The sequence below is a fragment of the Aquarana catesbeiana genome, linkage group LG12 (assembly GCF_042186555.1).
Source record: "Aquarana catesbeiana isolate 2022-GZ linkage group LG12, ASM4218655v1, whole genome shotgun sequence".
Taxonomy (NCBI): domain Eukaryota; kingdom Metazoa; phylum Chordata; class Amphibia; order Anura; family Ranidae; genus Aquarana; species Aquarana catesbeiana.
This window is the reverse complement of record NC_133335.1, coordinates 172,039,154-172,059,970: the sequence shown is the minus strand read 5'-3', so window position 1 is coordinate 172,059,970 and position 20,817 is coordinate 172,039,154. Positions and strand designations below refer to the sequence as shown.

Sequence of the window (20,817 nt, the reverse complement as noted above, 5' to 3'; positions counted from 1 at the left end):
CATAATGCATAGCTCCCAACTGTCCCTGATTTCGAGGGCCTGTCCCTGATTTGGGGCAAAGTCCCTCTGTCCCTCTTTCCTCCTCATTTGTACCTCATTTTGGTCTGATCTATATAGTTGTATATAAAATGCACTTTTTATCTATCAAAAAGTGTTTCCCAGCACTAAACCTTTCATCTGATTTCTAAATGGATGCATTTGTAAATTCCAAAAGCCAATATAAAGGAATAGTAGTGGTAAAAAAAGCACTTGTGGGTTTAACCAATTTTTTTTTTTTTTTTTTGTACAATTCCCCTGTAAGGGGGCATGGCAGGGGGTGTGTCCTATGCCTGCAAACTTTTGCTGATAGGTGTCCCTCATTCCCATCTCAAAAAGTTGGGAGGTATGCTGAATGTTGTAACTTTCTCCCTTTCCCATGTTTGTTTAGTACATCCTTTCCTTTACATTGGTGGCTCCTTATAAAAGGCAACATTTTAATGTGCTATTTATTTTGATCCTAAAGCTGAACTCCAGGTATGATCTTTACTTACATACTTACACCGGTCCAGATTGACACAATGTAAGCATGTACAGTATATCTCGTACCGGAGGGGCCATTGGAAAGCTGATAATCACTGTAGTAGTCAGCACTGTGTCCTGTGCCACAAGTGGTCGCTTGCTTGGTTCTGCTGCCATTCAGAGAACTCCTTGCATTTTTTTCAACGAATGCTGTTCTCTGATCGTACAAACTGGAGATTGTGACATCACCACCCTTTGTCTTCACCTCATCCAATCAGATAATGCATTGCATTCATTGAAGAAAAAAAAAATACAAAGTGAGTGATCCCCTGTGATCAGTGTGCAGTGGGGTAGTCGCTTGTCACAGGACCTGGAAGATTGCGGCGATCACTGTACAGCAATTTCCAGATCCATACTTAAATTTTGCCAAACTAGACCAATGTAAGTATGCAATTAAGATCATGCCTGGAGTCCAACATTAATGCTCCCATCACAGAGAAATGTGATAACATCAGCACGCGCTGCGACCCATGCGGCCGTTCTACACTTCCAGGACATCCATAGAACAAATCACTTTCCACTGAAAGCCAAGTAGACAATTCACTAAGTAATTAGAAGTGAAAATAGTGCGCGTGAACCACTGAACCTCCGATATTCTAATCTGTCCATCAATAACAACTGACGTCAATCTAGATCAATAACGCTTTTCTTTCAGTATAATGTGGAAGTTACAGGATGATGGAGAAGAATCTGAGATTCAGCCTATTTCCTCCACACAGGGTATATATAGCCGCTGTGTTTTACAGATCTGTCTAAATTTATCTCTGCTCCCTGGACCCCTCCACGCAGCTCCCCAAATACGCTCAGTGTTGGCGTCAGCAGCAAGATGAAAGGATGAGATGTATTTCACCTCTCCTCCTCACCTTATGTTCCACAGCGGAGGCTCACTCACTCTTATCTATATCCACAAGGCCCCAGCTGCTCGGCTTCCTTGGGATTTTTATGGGGGAACAGGAAGATGTAGTGGACAGCAAGGTGCTATGTATCAACGTAATGTCAGGGTTTAGGGAATAAATGGAGCATTGAAGAAACACTAAGCAACTAAACTAAGTAATGCCTCCATCTGTAACCATAGAAGTGCTACATATATTATCTGCATGAACTTTGCATGATCTTCCTGCAATTGCTTGGGCTTCCTCAAGGCACACTGAGCACTCCACACTCCAAAGACATTAGGAAGGTCAATTGGCTCCTGGTTAAATTGGCCCTTGTGTGTTTGTATGTGAAATAGGGACCTTAGATTACAATCCCCTTGGGGGTAGGGACTGATATGATTGTACGGTATGTAAAGTAATGTGTAAATTGGCAGCAGTTTCAGGGGAAGGTCATCCTGCACCCAGGGCAAAGATACCAAACTGCACCCCCCCCCCCCCCTTCCCTTAGAGTTAGGGTTAGCAGTGATGTTGCTGTCACTGCTCCTGTCAGCAACTGGCACATGGCGCCCCCCATTCCTGCAATAAACCATTGCGCCCAGGGCAGCCTCCCCTCTTGCCCACCCCTTGTCCCGGCCCTGATTGGCAGTGCTATATAAATACCTGTAATCAATAAATAGTACTGTTAAGATACAGAATATCTGGAGTCCGAAGTTCCCCCTTTTATTGAACTTTAGTAATATGTTCTCAGGGGTTCCGGAGTTCCCCCTTATATTGAATTTTAGTAATATATTCCGTATGTATTATTATTATTCTCAAGTAAACTCGTACTTGTAAAGAATGCTACTGGATTGTGGGTGTCCTTAATTTCAAAGGCAATCTTAACAGTACTGTATGTTGAGGTCTGGTTCACATCTCCTGCATGATAAAGAGCTGCGTTTTAGGCCGGGTTCACACTGGTGCACTGCGGTTTGGGTGTATTTGTGGTATTCATGCATTTCACCCTCGGTTTTAGCCGCAGCCCCATGGACTTATTGTGCATTTTTGCCTTGTTTTCTGAAAGCGCCCCAAAAGTCCTACATGCTGTATCTCTTTCAGAAAATGCAGCAAAATGTGCAACCTGATAGAGGTCTATGGGAGGTAAAACGCACAAAACTGAAAATACGCCCACGCTGCAGCTAAATGTTAGCACACCAGTGTGAACCCGGCCTTACTCTGCAGAAGGTATTGGTTCTGGCCTGCAATGTCTTGCACTTTTAAAACACTGTTTATATATTTGTTTTAACTTTATTGAAATGCAACATTTCATTCATTTCTAGGCCCTACAGCTGAGCTGCAGGGCATAGAAACGCAGACAGAGCTGCGGGTGGGCTGTGCTACCAGACGGAATAATGCAGACATGTTGCAATTTTTTGTACCACACTGCAACTCACCTGAAGGCTGTTTAAGTGTGAACGGGGCACATAGGAAACAATTGTTTTCTGTGTGTGCACTTGTGGGGATTGGCATTTTTTGAATGCAGTGAATGCGCCCCGGTTAATCATGGAAGCTCCCAGGACCCTCCTGTATTGGATAGGATTGTAAATGTACTTCCTCCCTTAGGGCTCATTCATGTCTGCAACTATACTGCCACCCTTCTAAAAAGTGATCCGCGGTGGATCCTGTTTCAGAGGGCTTTTGACATTGTAGTGTTGCTGTGTCATTTCTTGCTTTAACCCTTAAAATGCCGGACCACCATACAGTAACCACTGCTTGCTGAACGCAAAACGTTGAATTCTTTTCCACTGCATGGGTGCAGCCCTGAGTAGATGCATCGCTGTAAATAGGGGTGGTCGGGGGGGCAGGAAAACTGCAGAAAGATTGCCTGCTTTTGCCCCCAAATTTTGCACTGCCTAAACTGTTGCCTATAGGAATCCTGTATATATAATGCAACACATAGGGGGTTATTTATATACAGAGGAATGCAAAATCAGATTCAACTCTGCATAGAAACCAATCAGCTTCCAGGTTTTATTGCTAAAGCTTAAATGAACAAGCTGAATTTAGAAGCTGATTGGCTACCATACACAGCTATACAAGATTCTGAGTGCTCCAGTTTTATTAAATCTCCCCCATAGACATGTCAGATGACTTACTAAGCATTCAGTTAGCTTTAATCTCATGTAATACATAATGCACTACATTTGTTTATTTTGTTACATGAAGGTGAAGCCAGGCATTAGCTGTGATATATACATATCATATCAAAATAATGATATATGACATATATATAATCATATATATCATATCATATACACGCTTCTAGGAGGCATTTAAATGGTTAACTCATCACTTTCAGGTCTTTTGCTGTGGAGGCGCAGTTCCAAAGCCTTCCGCTAGATGGCGCGCTTGTTATAGGTGTAATAGAGCCGGTGCTGGAAACAATGCAGCCCCCCTTCTCAGCTGGCACAGCGCAGAATAGAAGCGGGCAGGTCGGCGGAGGAGAGGATGGAGCATGGTGGACGACTCTGGACCGGTACCTCGGCTCTCACACACCACTGAACCCGCCATCTACAACGGTATGCCATGCTGTTTATTAAGTTATTGGATTACCTGGGTGCCAGCCATCGCTGGAGGCGGGCAGGAGAGATTATACCGGGGAGGGGGGCACTGAACTCTGGGGAACCCCCCACTGTGGTTATTGATATGTGTTCTGGGGGGGCTCATTGATCGGGCGATGGATTACTGAGTACAAGTGATTGTTGTATGACAGATCTATAGATACATACATACATCGATCTGCATTATCTATGACATGTACATTTCACCCACCATGTCTTCTGCAATCAACAATCTATGATGGAATACATGGAGCAGTGTATGGGGGGATTGGAGGCTTTCTTATTAGAAGACTGATCATATATCTATAGGTGAGTGATGTCCTCTATACATAGGTGACCCTTCCATCATCTGACATCCCGGGTGTGTGTCTACATGTCCCCATATGTCATCTGTATGATAGCACTGTGTGTACTTATCTACTGGGGCTGATCAGATCATCTACCGATCGAACTATCTCTCCATCTTCTAATCGATCTATCTATCTATCTATCTATTTATTTATCTTCAGTGAGAAGAATGTCCCTTACATTGGTAGTCAGTGGGAAGAATGTTTTTACACTGGAAGTCAGTGGGAAGGATGTTCCTTACATTGGTGATCAGTGGGAAGAATGTTCCTTACATTGGTGATCAGTGGGAAGAATGTTCCTTACATTGGTGGTCAGTGAGAAGAATGTCCCCTACATTGGTGATCAGTGGGAAGAATGTTCCTTACATTGGTAGTCAGTGGGAAGGATGTTCCTTACATTGGTAGTCAGTGGGAAGGATGTTCCTTACATTGGTGATCAGTGGGAAGAATGTCCCTTACATTGGTGGTCAGTGAGAAGAATGTCCCCTACATTGGTGATCAGTGGGAAGAATGTTCCTTACATTGGTAGTCAGTGGGAAGGATGTTCCTTACATTGGTAGTCAGTGGGAAGAATGTCCCTTACATTGGTGGTCAGTGAGAAGAATGTTCCTTACATTGGTGATCAGTGAGAAGAATGTCCCTTACATTGGTGGTCAGTGGGAAGAATGTTCCTTACATTGGTGATCAGTGGGAAGAATGTTCCTTACATTGGTGGTCAGTGAGAAGAATGTTCCTTACATTGGTGATCAGTGAGAAGAATGTTCCTTACATTGGTGGTCAGTGAGAAGAATGTTCCTTACATTGGTGATCAGTGAGAAGAATGCTCCTTACATTGGTGGTCAGTGGGAAGAATGTTCCTTACATTGGTGGTCAGTGAGAAGAATGTTCCTTACATTGGTGGTCAGTGGGAAGAATGTTCCTTACATTGGTGGTCAGTGAGAAGAATGTTCCTTACATTGGTGGTCAGTGGGAAGAATGTTCCTTACATTGGTGATCAGTGGGAAGAATGTTCCTTACATTGGTGGTCAGTGGGAAGAATGTTCCTTACATTGGTGGTCAGTGGGAAGAATGTCCCTTACATTGGTGATCATTGGGAAGAATGTTCCTTACATTGGTAGTTAATAGGAATAATGTTCCTTACATTGGGGGTCATTGTGAAGAATGTTCCTTACATTTGTGGTCGGTGGGAAGAATGTTTCTTATATTGATGGTCAATGTGAAGAATGTTCCTTACATTGGTGGTCAGTGGTAAAAAAATGTTCCTTACATTGGTGGTCAGTGAGAAGAATGTTCCTTACATTGGTAGTCAGTGAGAAGAATGTTCCTTACATTGGTGATCAGTGAGAAGAGTGTTCCTTACATTGGTGGTCAGTGAGAAGAATGTTCCTTACATTGGTGGTCAGTGTGAAGAATGTTCCTTACATTAGTAGTCAGTGTGAAGAATGTTCCTTACATTGGTGGTCAGTGTGAAGAATACTCCTTAGATTGGTAGTCAGTGGGATAAATGTTCCTTGCATTGGTGGTCAGTGGGAAGAATGTTCCATACATTGGTAGTTAATAGGAATAATGTGCCTTACATTGGTAGTCAGTTAGAAGAATGTTCCTTACATTGGTAGTCAGTAAGAAGAATGTTCCTTACATTGGTAGTCAGTAAGAAGAATGTTCCTTACATTGGTGGTCAGTGTGAAGAATGTTCCTTACATTGGTGGTCAGTAAAAAGAATGTTCCTTACATTGGTAGTCAGTGTGAAGAATGTTCCTTTCATTGGTAGTTAATAGGAAGAATGCTCCTTACATTGGTAGTCGGTAGGAAGAATGTTCCTTATATTGATGGTCAATGTGAAGAATGTTCCTTTAATTGGTAGTCAATGGGAGGAATGTTCCTTATATTGATAGTCAGTGAGAAGAATGTTCCTTACATTGGTGGACAGTGTGAAGAATGTTCCTTACATTGGTGGTCAGTGAGAAGAATGTTCCTTACATTGGTGGTCAGTGAGAAGAATGCTCCTTACATTGGTGGTCATTGTGAAGAATACTCCTTACATTGGTGGTCAGTGTGAAGAATGCTCCTTACATTGGTGGTCAGTGTGAAGAATGCTCCTTACATTGGTGATCAGTGAGAAGAATGTTCCTTACATTGGTGATCAGTGAGAAGAATGTTCCTTACATTGGTGATCAGTGAGAAGAATGTTCCTTACATTGGTGATCAGTGGGAAGAATGCTCCTTACATTGGTGGCCAGTGTGAAGAATGCTCATTACATTGGTGGCCAGTGTGGAGAATGCTCCTTACATTGGTGGTCAGTGGGAATAATGCTCCTTACATTGGTGGTCAGTGAGAAGAATGTTCCTTACATTGGTGGACAGTGTGAAGAATGCTCCTTACATTGGTGGACAGTGTAAAGAATGTTCCTTACATTGGTGGTCAGTGAGAAGAATGCTCCTTACATTGGTGGACAGTGTAAAGAATGTTCCTTACATTGGTGGTCAGTGAGAAGAATGCTCCTTACATTGGTGGACAGTGTGAAGAATGCTCCTTACATTGGTGGACAGTGTGAAGAATGCTCCTTACATTGGTGGACAGTGTAAAGAATGTTCCTTACATTGATGGTCAGTGGAATAATGTTGTTTTCATTGGTGGTCAGCGTGAAAAATGCTACTTTGGTGATCAGTAGGAAGAATGCCCCAATGAATGCAATGTACCTAGATAGGTGCTAATTATATTCAGTTAAGACAGCATCTGTGCTAAAATACAAAAATGTCTATCTATCTATCTATCTATCTATCTATCTATCTATCTATCTATCTATCTATCTATCTATCTATCTATCTATCTATCTATCATGTTAGATATGTATGATGGGGGCCATACACGTTTCAATTAATGATCAATTTATTTTCTGATCGATCTCTCCCGATAAGAATAATCAATAACACATTGATTAATATGCCACACACAGGGAAATAGAATTTAACCAATAGAAGAGTACTAAGTTATTGATCACATCTCTGTTTCCACTATGCAACCTCATAATCTGATTGAATATATGACCGAATAATTTCACACCTCTGATTGATGCAAAACAGTCAATCATTTTCTGCCCTGGCAAATCGACTCGGTTTGATCAAATCCAATGTAATCCAAGTCTAAATACAATGGTATTCAAAAAATAATAAAAGAGTATGGGACTTTAAATGAGGCAGGCTCAAACACAACGCAAGAGTAAAATTTTTATTGTACATGAATGTCAAATTGCGTAACATTGTATTTGACAAATAATTGCGCAATGCATATGCAGACATCTAGGAGAATACATAGCATACATATAAACAGGATGTAAAACATGATTACCATAACAGGGGAACAATTGCACATATTTCATAAATATGATGAAGATAGAACTAGTAATATACAGTTAAATTCATAAAAATATTGATGGAAATGTGAGGGGTTACATCCTCAAAATCTTGACGCGTTTCGTCAGTAAACCGACTCATCAGGAGCTACTACGATGTTACTATATATACTTTATGGAGTCCTAGTTTTATTTATATACTGTATGTAAGTTGTATAGAACTTGTATAATGTATATGATGGTGAATACTGTTGAATTAGTGTGATCTATATGTGTAGCGGTGTGCTTATTCAACCAGTTAAGTAACTGCATGTATGATAACCCAGATCAACTTATAAGAGTTTATCTTCCATGGATCTGAGTTCTGTAAGGTCAGATCTGATCAGTTAATATTGCTGTTTGCTTTACTTGCTAAATGGGACAGTGTGTGTGATATGTGTGATAATTGCAAACTGTCTTGTTGCCAATCAAGACATGGAGTGTAGAAATGACAGTTGGCGTGGTTGCTGTGGGCAACAATGCCATTTTGCTGTGGAACAAATATATTAATCAGGCCCATTTTGTTTAGTGTGTGCTGGCAGCTGTATACATTTGAGAATGCGTGACCTGATTTGTTGCTGACGCACTTCTGATGTGCTGAAATAACGCTGATCATACACAGTAAATGATGGTGTGTTGTAAGTAGTGATTTCACCAATGAAACTATATTTTTCTGTGAATCTGTCATGCACAGCCACAGACTCCATCAGGCATTTACAATAAAAGCAAAGACTAGTGTGCTAAATGCAGTATCTCACACCAAGTATACCAATATTATCTCAGCAGGGCTGACTTCAGTAAACTAAATTGTGGTTGGTTGTCATGCATTGCTGCACTTCACCATTATAAATTGTACTATTTTAAATACAAGAATGCCTTGTATACATTGGCCACGCACCACCCATACTGCAATTGACAGAGAAGAACAGCAGAGATGTGAGGTTCCCCAAAGTTGCCAGGAGCTCAGTTCATGAGAACCAACCTAGTTCAGCCGTTCTCAGATTTTGACACCAGAGGAACCCTTGAAATAATTTCCAGGTCTCAGGGAGCCCTTTCTGGTCAGTGTGAAGAGATGCCTCTTACACCGATGGTCAGTGTGAGAAGACTGCTCTTTACATTGATGGTCAGTGTGAAGACTGCCTCTTACATTAATGGTCAGTGTAAAAAATGCCCCTTACATTGCTGGTTAGAGGGAAGAATGCCCCTTACATTGGTGGCCAATGTGAAGAATGACACTTACATTGATGGTCAGTGAGAAGAATACCATTATATTGATGGTCAGTGAGAAAAATGCCCCCTTACATAGGTGTGCGCAGCCTATTGTATTAGGGTGTGCACCTCAAAGCTCCAACACATATGCCTTTGTGACATATTAACCGGCCTTTTCCCCACTCATCATCCTAAAACAATGGGGGGAGGGAGAGCAGGTGAGCACACAGGGAGACCTGGGCAGCAGAAAGAAAAGGAACTTGGACAAGAGGGGTGGCATACATTGGTACCAATCCACCCGTGGCAGCTGAATATCGGCGAGAGGAAGAGGAGGAGAAGCCTACTTTCAGCTGCTGCAGAAGAGAATACAGATCGGTCCCTTAATTTCCACTCCAGCCGCCTATCCTGTCCAAGTTCTGGGGGTCGGCAAGTAAGGATCGCAGCTTACCTGTCACCTGCCCACAAATGATGAGTTGCCAACTCCAGGATTAGGGTGTGCCCAGGCACACCTGGCACACCCCTTGCGCACGCCTATGCCCCCTTACATTGGTGGCCAGTGAAAAAAATGTCCCTTCCAGTGTTGATCAGTGGGAAAAATGCCCCTTGCATTGGCGGTCTGTGTGAAGAATGCCCCTTACAGTGCTGGTCAGTGGGAAGAATGCCCCCTTGCATTGGCAACTAGTGTGAAGAATGCCCCTTAGATTGCTGGTCAGTGGGAAGATGTCTCTTACATTGGCAGTCAGTGGGAAGATGTCCCTTTATTGGTGGTCAGAGGGAAGAATGCCCTTTGTGTTGGTGGTTAGTCAGAAGAATGTCCCTTACATTGGTGGTTAGTTGGAAGATGTCCCTTACATTGGTGGTCTGTGGGAAGATTGCCCCTACATTGGTGACCAGTGGGAAGATAGCCCCTTACATTGATCGTGAGTGGGAAGAGTGCCCTTTAAATTGGTGGTCAGTGGGCCCGTTGTGTTGGTGGTCAGTTAGAAGAATGTCCATTTATTGGTTGTCACTGGGAAGATATCCCTTACATTGGTGGTCTGTGGGCAGTGGGTTCTTATTTAGGTGGTCATTGGGAAGCTTGCCCCTTACGTTGATCATCAGTGGGAAGAATGCCCCTTACATTGGTCGTCAATAAGAAGAGTGCCCCTTACATTGGTGGTCAGTGGGAGGAACGACCAATACATTAGAGGTCATTGGGAAGAATGCCCCTTACATTGGTGCTCAACGGGAAGAATGCTCACTCTTACACTGATGGTTAAAATGCCACCCTATACAAAAAGATAATTGGGGTCATGCTGCTGACTGTGCCAGGTGGCGTTGGAACCAGAACTATGCAAAAGTCAGTAGATCAGAAGTCAATCAGCCATAGCTCAAGCAACCCCTAGAAACTTCTTGAGGAACCTTAGGGTACCACCAAGCCCTGGCTAAACATGGGTACCCTAGCTACTGATACTTTGACACAGTAAAGGGAAGTCTTTTCCTCTCCAGTGTCACCATTGACAACCTGATGAATATGCAGGAAATTGTCATGATTAGGGCAACTGCTTCACCCTCTGGTCGCCCACTGACACCAACGTATGCAATGTAACCAGATAGCTACTAATTTATATCTAGTGAAAACAAAACAATAAAAAACACTTAATTTACCTTAAGGTGCATTGTCTACTTTTCTACTGAATAAGCACACAGGTAGTCGGGGTGTACTTCCTGAAGCCTGGCCCATATTATCCCCTTTCTCTGCCTCTTACATCAGTCACATTCAGACTTCCAGGGCAGGTTTAAATCTGATTGGGGGTGATTAACTTACTTGGGAACATCTGTAAATCAGCTGGCCTGAGAATGGGGGTGGGGAAGGGGGCATAGCTGTTAGTAGCATGCCAAGCCAAAATGTCTTTAATATCTGCACCATGTGCTGAAATAGTGCCAGTGGTTGAGGAAAAATGTCCCTGTGTTGGTGATGTCACTTGAAGAAAAAAATGCCCCTATCTTTGGGAGAAAAAAAATTCCACTGCATTGGTGTCAGTGGGATTAAGGAGGAGAGCTGGGAGGCTTGGCTGAGGGGGTTTTTGGGGTGCACTGAGCTAATATTGCCCATGGGTGATCAGAAGAAGGGATTTTATAATGCCAATTATAAGACCTGACATCCAGAGACATGAATCCTGGGACTGTCCCTAGACATCATGGAACAACTTCAGTACAGTTTTAGCCCATTGGTACGGTGGAAGTGTCTGAGGCACTGTGGGTGGTATATGGGGTACCACGCCATGTAAGGTCCCCTGTTGTCTGCCAGGTGCAGGGCGGGTTGGAATTGAAAGGAGATCCCACTGCTGTAAAACTAGCCATACACTGATCCAAATTTGCCCGGTTCAACAGGGACTTTTGAGTGAGGCTATCCCTGATCAGCTTCTGTTGAGGGGACATGCTGGAATACCTTTCTTGATCAGCTGTTGCAGCTGCTGATCAGTGTATTTTGATAGCGACGAGTCCCGCTGTCAGAATACAATGCCCTCACAGGGAGAAATCCTCCATCTACCGTCCAACTTAACAATCCCTGAGATCATAAGTGAAGGCACATGAATTTGGGTCAAGAACAGCATATATATATATTTTGGCCTCAAAATACCCAAATTAATATATTATGACTTTTAGTATAATAGCGAGTGTAAAATCTTGAGACAACTATTCAGACCTTTGCTATAAAATTCATTTTTTTGCATACCTAAACCTGTGTTTACATGGCGCTCTAGTTCCAAGTCTTCTCTCCTCTTCTGTTTACATCTGGCAGGGTCGTTCTTCAGAAGTCCATGTCACCGCATGGGAGAGAGGAGAACTTATTTGCCTGGAGAGGAACATTAACATGCCCTGTTTTAAGCGGCTAACCTGTATAATCTTATATTATATATGGTCCTATATTATTACAGATTCATTGAAATTGATTAATCTAGTGACTGATTTGAGCTTTTGTACCTTTTGACATACTCTGATCATTCTGTAGATCCACAGTGTTGATGGACAGTATTCTCTCTAGGACCCCCTGCAGTCCCCTCCTTAGACATATGAGATGGTTTTTACAAAGGTGGTGACAAGTTTTAAAATATTGAAATCTCATATTGCTTAACCAGCAAAGGGAACGATCATACTACGTTTTTTACCCCAGGATCCCTCTAGTTCTATCAGTCCAGTACACACTATGTTCAACAGTACCAAGCCCTGATGAAGGGGGACCAACCCCCAAAAATCACTGGCTTTATGTGATAGAAGGATCTGAATAAACCTGAATTTGGACTTTATATGTTTTCTTTTAGTGTATTCCTCCTTGTATACCTAGTCCCTATTCAAGATAAAAGCCAGCCTTCGGCCATCACTCCTAAAAAGCTTTCTAAAGATAATTCCGCTATACTGCTTAAAAGTGTTACTAAACTCAGGACCCTTCATCCACTATATTTGGTCTCCCATAGTACACAGAACAAGGAAATGCAATTATTTTAGTTAATATAAACGGCTAAATACCTTTTCTCATCAGCAGTATATAGCAGTCTTGTGACTTCTATCAGTGCCTGGGTAAAGCTTGTAGGAGGAGTTTTCATTCTAATCTAACTGTCCTATGAGGCTGTAGGACCCCTGGCGCTCTTTCTGTACAATGCTGATTGGCCCAGCGCTAATCAAATGCACCCTCCCAAGAAAAGGAAAAACTCTCTAGCCAAATACACCAAACTGAGCATGTGCAGAGTGCCTCCAAGGCTCTATTCTATCAGGAGATGGATTGGGGAAGTGGAAGGGGAGGATCAGAGGAGACAGGATCAAACAGCCTTTTTACACAATGGGCAGGATTAACCCCTTAGGTTCCACATTGATTATAACAAGCATGCTTTGCTGCATATACAGACTGATTTTACTGTTGTGGTTTAGTAATACTTTAAAGTGGACCTTCAGTCATTTTTTCAGCTTTCTATCTTTTAAATCTTCTGCTCTTGTGGTTTTAACTTTGGATAGTATAACTTTTTTTTTCTGCCAGTAAATACCTTATACAGCCCACTTCCTGTTTCTTGTCTGGTCATTACCCTAGGCTTATGGCATCATGCACAGCTCTCTCTCTCACAAGAGTTTGTTAGAAAGGGAAGGGGGTGAGTCATAAGAGGGCCAATGAGAGCTGCGGGGCTGCAGAGCTGGAGGTGTGTGTCTGTGTAAATCCAGGAAGTGAACAGGAAGCAGCTTCAGCTGCCCACAGTTAAAATGGTTGCAGCCAGACTCAGTGGAGGGAGATTTCTGCAGCATATTTGGCAAGTACAGAATTACAGTATATATACGATAATATGCAAAGTGTTTGGAGGAAAGCTTCAGAATGGCAAAGATGTTTTTATTACAAATTATGTGAGCATACTATAGTTCCTCTTTAAATCAGAATTTCACTCAGGTCTGAAAAAAGTCAGCAGAAAAGTACTTTAGTGGCTAAGGTGTAAAAAACACAGACTTGCCTAGGAAATCCAGCAATTTCTTTCTACAAACTGAAGTGTCCAGCCCTGTCTTTGGTGCCACGCCACCATCTTGGATTTCGCTGACAACTGTCACTTCCTGATCAGTCATAGACAGCCTCCTCCTGTAAATTTGCAAGATGCACCGACTGGATGATGTATGGCGTGATCCCGGGAACCAAGGGGGCAGCAAACCCACCAAAAGTCATCCTTGCTGAGGCGCTGGATAAGTAAGTGGGAGCTTATAAAAGTACTTGCCCAACACCCACCCCACAAATATGATAAAGGGGGAGGGGAAGGATTATGCAACATGTAATGGAGCGTGAAGGTGCACTGAAGACCTGACTGAGGACAGCTACAGCTTTAAGCACCCCTCCCCTTTCTTCTATTTCCCATTAGTAAATCGGCCATTGCAAATACATGATTTTCATTCCAACAAAGGATCAAATGTATTCATTTCAGTTTTCAAGAACACGTGAGTTGTCTGGGAATTGTCAGCAATTTCATAAATGTAGGGGGAAAGAACAGTTATAAATATACCCACTGATTCTGTCAGCTCTGCAACAATGTAATTGGGATTCACAAGTGACAAATGTTTAACCGCTTCCGCCCCTGACCAGAGCACTTTTTGCGATTCAGCACTGCGCTGCTTTAACTGACAATTGCGCAGTCGTGCGACGTTGTACCCAAACAAAAGTGACATCTTTTTTCCCACAAATAGAGCTTTCTTTTGGTGATATTTGATCACCTCTGCGGTTTTTATTTTTTGCGCTATAAACAAAAAAAGAGCGACAAATTTAAAAACAGCAATTTTTTTTTTGCTATAATAAATATCCCCCAAAAATATATAAAAAAAACCGTTTTTTTAACCTCAGTTTAGGCTGATATGTATTCTTCTACATATTTTTGGTAAAAAAAAATCACAATAAGCGTATATTTATTGGTTTGCGCAAAAGTTTTAGCTTCTACAAAATAGGGGGTAGATTTATGGCATTTTTATTATTTTTTTTTTTTTATTAGTAATGTCAGGATCTGCGATTTTTATCATGACTGCGACATTATGGCGGACACTTTTGACACTATTTTGGGACCATTGTCATTTATACAGCAATCAGTGCTATAAGGCAGGGATTGGGTTTAGCTCCGCCGCTTCGTCTCCCGTGATCAGTGTGTGTTCCAAGCCTCGATCTGGTATGGGTTAGGACAGGAAGTAAGGTCGGTGGTTACCCAGAAGCCTCAACGCGTTTCACATACATGCATCATCAGGAAGCTGGGTACGCCAGGAAGTGGCGGAGCTAAACCCAAAAACACACTGCTGGAAGGCACCTAAATTGTGAGAGCACATTTTATACATTTTGGATGTTTACTTTATTGGTTAAAATAAATTTTATAAAAGCATGTTGCGCAATGATGGATGTTTACTTCTTATGAGATATCAAGATTGACATGGAGATATGAGGAGTAACTAGTGGCAACCTAGAGAAACGCCAGGAAAGTGGAGTGGTTATCCCAATATAAACCAAAGGCAAAGTTTTTTTCTAGGTTCTGGTGAGTGCCCATTTCAGAAGGTGGTGGTGGCACACGAAATGGTGAAAAGGCTTTTTATTGAACACGGATGTAAACTGGTGCACACTATGCACATGGGATTTAAATGATAAAATTGTGAAGTGGACTTTGGGGATCATTGTAAAAAACCTATGCAGTGGGGTTTTGATATCTAGCACTTGTACTGTTACTTTGCATTTTACAGTCATATAGCTTTGAGGTTTGTGCACATGTTGCAGACACCGTTTTAGTAGTAATATTGTATAAGCACCTATAGATCAGCGCAGTTACATTTCATGCAATATTAATTTTTTTCCTAACCTATGGTATAGGATTTTTAACTGCAGCACATATTTTAATTTTAATTTTTAAATAATATTATAATTATTATAATAATTATAATTTTTGCACCGGTGCACACCCTTTTTCACTTTATACACTTCAACAGGTTGTACTTAATCAGCTGATTTAATAATTTTCTAAGTATGCAGCTTTTGTGTATTTAAAATGAATTTGAAGCATACACATGGACAGGCATTCACAGGATTTGGTTCAATACAGGGCATTTTCACCCCCTTCCTTCCCAGGCCAATTTTTAGTGTTCAGCGCTGTCGCACTTTAATTGACAATTGCACGGTCCTGCGACGTTGTACCCAAAAAAAATTGACGTCCTTTTTTTCCCCACAAATAGAGCTTTCTTTTGGTGGTATTTGATCACCTCTGCGGTTTTTATTTTTTGCTCTATAAACAAAAGAAGAGCGACAATTTTGAAAAAAACACTATATTTTTTATTTTTTGCTATAATAAATATCCCAATTTTTTTTTAAAAAAACAAATTTTTTCCTCAGTTTCGGCCGATACGTATTCTTCTACATATTTTTGGTAAAAAAAAAAAAAATCGCAATAAGCGTATATTGATTGGTTTGCGCAAAAGTTATAGCGTCTACAAAATACAGGATAGATTTATGGCAGTTTTTAAAAAAATATATTTTATTTATTTTTTTAGCGGCGATCGCAATTTTTTTTCATGACTGCGACATTATGGCGGACACATTGGACACTTTTGACACATTTTTGGGACCATTCACATTTATACAGCGATCAATGCTATAAAATTGCATTGATTACTGTGTAAATGTGACAGGCAGTGAAGGGGTTAACCACTAGGGGGTGGGGAGGGGTTAAGTATGTTTCCTAGGGAATGATTCTAACTGTAGGGGGAGGGGACGCACAGGGGGAGGAGACCGATCTGTGTTCCTCCGTTCTGGGAACACAGATCGCTCTCCTCAGAGCTGACAGGACGTGGATCTGTGTGTTTACACACACAGATCCACGGTCCGGCCCGGTTAACGGGCAATCGCGTGTGCCCGGCGGACATCGCGGCCGCCGGGCACACGCACCGGGTCCCGAGCCCCCGGCGGCGCGCGCGCGCGCCCCCTAGATGGCCGGGAATCCCAGGACGTCATATGATGTCCACCCAGGATGGGAGATCCCATCCCAGGACGTCATATGACTATAGTTGGGTATTGAAGTGGTTAAAGTGGTGTTCCGGCCGAAATTATACTTTTTAAATAAAAATACTCCTATAATACACAAGCCTAATGTATTCTAGTAAAGTTAGTCTGTAAACTAAGGTCTGTTTTGTTGGTTTATAGCAGTAGTTTGTTATTTTATAAACTTACAGCACGCCGTGGCCATCTTAAGTGTGGGCATCTGAATCTAGACTGTATTTCTTCCTGGATCTCATCCTTGCAGATCTCGCACATGCTCAGTGCAGCACAAGCAGTGTAATAGGTTTCAGGTCAGGTTTCCATAGCAACGGCAGTGTCAGAGGAAGTTGCCGCCCCTTCCCAGAAGGCATTGCAAACAGGAAATGATGCGATGGGCCGTGGCCAGGGAGGAGGAAGTGAAAAATGAATACAGCAGATATACAGTAGGTGCTGAGAAAAAAAATTTAAAAATATCCAATTTGTTTACAGTGCACAGTTTAGTGAGGGATGCTGAAGAGTTGTAAAAGTGGGTGGAACTCCACTTTAATCACACACAGGAATACAGGAACCATAGGTGCTAAAGAAATACATAGCTCTACCAGAACATATTTACAATGCTTCCCCCTACTGGATGGAGAGCAGTATAACACACTAATACATAACAGCAGCTTGTATACCTTTTCATCCTTGCCTATGTTCCAGTTAAAGCTGGTGCCATGGCCACTCACCCAGGCTTCCTGTTTCAGGGGGGCTCGTATCTTTTGCAGCATCCTATGGAGCCACCCCCACCCTTGCATGCAGGGACTAGAGTTGTGTCTCCCTACACTGGGTATATCAATGGAAACACACTGCCCTGTAGCCTAGATTGCCATGGCACTCCCCTGCTCCCCCCTCTTCCACCCCACTCCACTGTCCACTATTAACTTTTTCCTGTGAACACCAGAAGTTCAGGGAAGCAGCACTGAGAGAGCAGAGGCCAGCAGCATTGAAAGCTACAAACTGCAAGTGCAGGTATGTTAACAAATAGTTTACCAGGTAATGTTTATTTTATTGGGCTCAATGTGTTAAACTAAGTTAGGTCCATGCACACTAGAAGCGCAAAATCTCAAAAAAAAAAGCTGGATAAAAACCGCTAATATTTATCGGTCTTTACCAATGTTTTTGTAGTGTTTAGGAGTGTTTTTAAAAGTGTTTAGGAGCGGTATTGTTTTTGTTAGGGAGCGGGCGGCCGCCGGAGTGCTTAACAACTACTAAATAGTTGGTTGTTAAGGAACAGGCTGAAAAGCCGACCTCCCCATCCTTAACAATGAATGACTCATTATCTGAGCATGCAAACCAGGCCAGAAAAGGGGGGGCGAGCGAGTGCCCCCCTCCAAACCATACCGGGCCACATGCCCTCAATGTCGGGGCAGTGCTTGGGGTAGGGGGACCCCGAAGCACCTCATCCCCATGTTGATGAGCACAAGGACCTATTCCCCACAACCCTAGCCTGGTGGTTGTGGAGGTGTGGGGGGTGACTTATCGAAATCTGGCAGCCCCCTTTAACAAAGGGACCCCAGACCCCACCCCCCTACCCCTATGTGAATGATGTCACAAGAAGTGGTCACCCAGTGATATCATCAGGTGCCCCCCCTAAGTTTATTTAGCGACTGGAGGAGCTGTCAGATGACTGGAGTCCTCGTTATGTACAAACCTTTTTTTTTATGGGTCGGCAGCCGGCGTTTAATGTGATTGCCGATGGATCTACGCCGAGGGACATTGTTTTTCTTTTTGTTTTAATAAAGGTTTTTTATTGCTTTTTGACACTTTTTTGGTGAATGAGTAGGGAGACAATGACCCCATACTCATTTACATAGGGGGAGCGGTATCTGGGGGGGGCCTCTTCTTAAAGGGGGCTTGCAAATTTCAATAAGTCACCCCACCGCACCCCCACAACCGCTGGGGTAGGGTTGTGGGGAAGAGACCCTTGTTCTCATCAACATGGGGACAAGGTGCTTTGGGGGAGCCCCCTTACCCCAAAGCACACCCCCATGTTGAGTTTGATGGTATGATGGTTCAGGAGGGGAGGGCTCGTTTTGTTCGTTCATCCCCCCCCCCCCTTTCCTGGCCTGCCAGGCTGCATGCTCGGATAAGGGCCTGGTATGGATTGGGCTGTTTTCTCAATTTTTATTGGCTTAAAAAAAAAAAAAAAATGCTGGAAACCGGTGCTTAGCAGCGGTTAACAGCATTTAGGAGTTGTCAGCTTTTTTTCTTCTGGAAAATCGCTCTCAAAAAATGCTTTTTTCGGCTCCTAGAAGCTGAAGCTGATAGCCTAAAATAGTGTGCATGGACACATAGGATAACACGATTTGCTTCTAGGGACAGACAAAAAAAAAAAAAAACACTCAAAGCAGCTGCTAGGAGCAGAAAAACAAGCTAGTGTGCCTAAAAAAAAAAAACCTGAAGTTTTACTATTTTTACTGCCTTTAATGGATTGAATGGTGAAATATAGAATAAAGGAAATGTAGCATGTGGGAATGCAATATAACACATTGGTGTAAAGAGGTTCTGCATTGAATCCAGTGATGAACTTTCAAGTGATCACTTTTACTGGGCTCTGAAGTTACTGCTGTCGTCTGCAGCGGTTCATAGACTCTCCCAGGAACCCAGGACCATGGTAACCGGCTCCAACAGTGAGAGCAGGAGGAGATCAGGGAGTGTGAATTCCCAGGCGACTAATGAACCCAGATTTGACGAGGATTTCATCATTTCCAGGTTCAGAGCAGTCATTACCTGGCTACGGTAGCTAGGGAAACAGCTAATGAAGAGCTATCTGTGCTTGATTAACTGCAAAGGAGAGCAGGGGAGACATTGAGAATCTAAGAGACCCCTGATGTCTTCATAAAGAAGACTTGTCAACTGCCCATGCTATCACATAATGAAGTAAAAAAAAAAAAATGTACACGGGTATGTAAACATAAATTGTACCACATGTGAGGTATCACTGCAACTGTGGGGGTGAGAGCAATAATTCTAGGGTCATAATTCACTGTTAATTCTAAACTGATAAGCTGGACTTTTTTGAGTGTGCAATTTTAAGGCTTGATGTGTTTGGTAACTATTTACTTGACCCAATCCCATTTTTTTATATTTTACCAAAAATTGGGTATGATATTGTTTGTTTGCACTAAAACTCATTTTATTTTATTTTTTGTCTTGAAATTGCGTGTTTGATTAACAGTTGTGCATAAAAAAATATTTCAGCTGCCAATATTTTATCTTCCAGGGCCTCTGCTTTCAGAAAATACATAATTGTTTGGGGGTTTAAAGTGATTTCTAGCAAAAGACTAAAATTTTAACGTGTGCGAAAAATAAAAATAAAAGTTGCCACAGTAGGCAAGTGCTTAAAGTCTGGTTTGCTGTATTTTTTGTTTTCATTGCATTTTTTTTTTTTTGTAGTAGTATTTTCTTCTTTTTGTTTTTTGTAGTATTTCTGATATTTGTTTCCCAGTCTCTAACATCTGCTGTGTACCAGAGCTGCACAAAAAATCGTCAAGAATCGTTAGCGAGATTTTTTTCCCCGTTGCGATCTTGACAAAAGTGTTTTCCAATTCTTTCTATGCAGAGAATTCTCTCTGCTCTGCTGAAGCCACAGCCATTAAAAGAAAGGGAGAAAAAAAAACGGGCAGTCTGCCAAGAATCACAACATTCTTTACCAGTGGAACTTAAGTATAAACCTTGTAACAATTTGTCAAAGGAATACACTTCATGTAAATGAGGAAAGTTTAACCCCTTAAACACTAAACCTTTCTCTGACATTTGTTGGTTTCAAGTTTAAAATCATTTTTTTTTTTGCTAGAAGATTACTGAGAACCCCCAAACATTATATATATATTTAGTAGAGACCCTAGAGAATAAAATGGTGGTTGTTGCAATATTTTATGTCACACTGTATTTGTGCAGTGGTCTTTCAAATGCAATTTAAAAAAAAAAAAATTACTTTAATGAATAATAATAAAAAAAAAATCAGTAAAGTTATCCCAATTTTTTTTTGTATAATTTGAATCGTTATCGCGATTTTTTCCCCGTTGCGATCTTGACAAAAGTGTTTTCCAATTCTTTCTATGCAGAGAATTCTCTCTGCTCTGCTGAAGCCACAGCCATTAAAAGAAAGGGAGAAAAAAAAACGGGCAGTCTGCCAAGAATCACAACATTCTTTACCAGTGGAACTTAAGTATAAACCTTGTAACAATTTGTCAAAGGAATACACTTCATGTAAATGAGGAAAGTTTAACCCCTTAAACACTAAACCTTTCTCTGACATTTGTTGGTTTCAAGTTTAAAATCATTTTT

General features: G+C 41.9%; 1 protein-coding gene across 4 annotated transcripts in view; it reads left to right on the top strand.

The window, feature by feature from the left end:
* The first annotated feature begins 3,814 nt into the window (after positions 1 to 3,814).
* The window catches only part of MGAT5B (alpha-1,6-mannosylglycoprotein 6-beta-N-acetylglucosaminyltransferase B), a 280,078-nt gene continuing 263,075 nt past the window's right edge, over positions 3,815 to 20,817 (top strand). For 2 of the 4 annotated variants that reach the window (XM_073606206.1, XM_073606210.1), the window contains exon 1: positions 3,815 to 3,988. The gene's annotated coding sequence lies outside the window, so the exon portion shown is untranslated. Of the gene's footprint in view, positions 3,989 to 4,020; positions 4,340 to 20,817 lie in introns of those variants that run through there. The other 2 variants (XM_073606208.1, XM_073606207.1) reach the window with 2 other exon arrangements.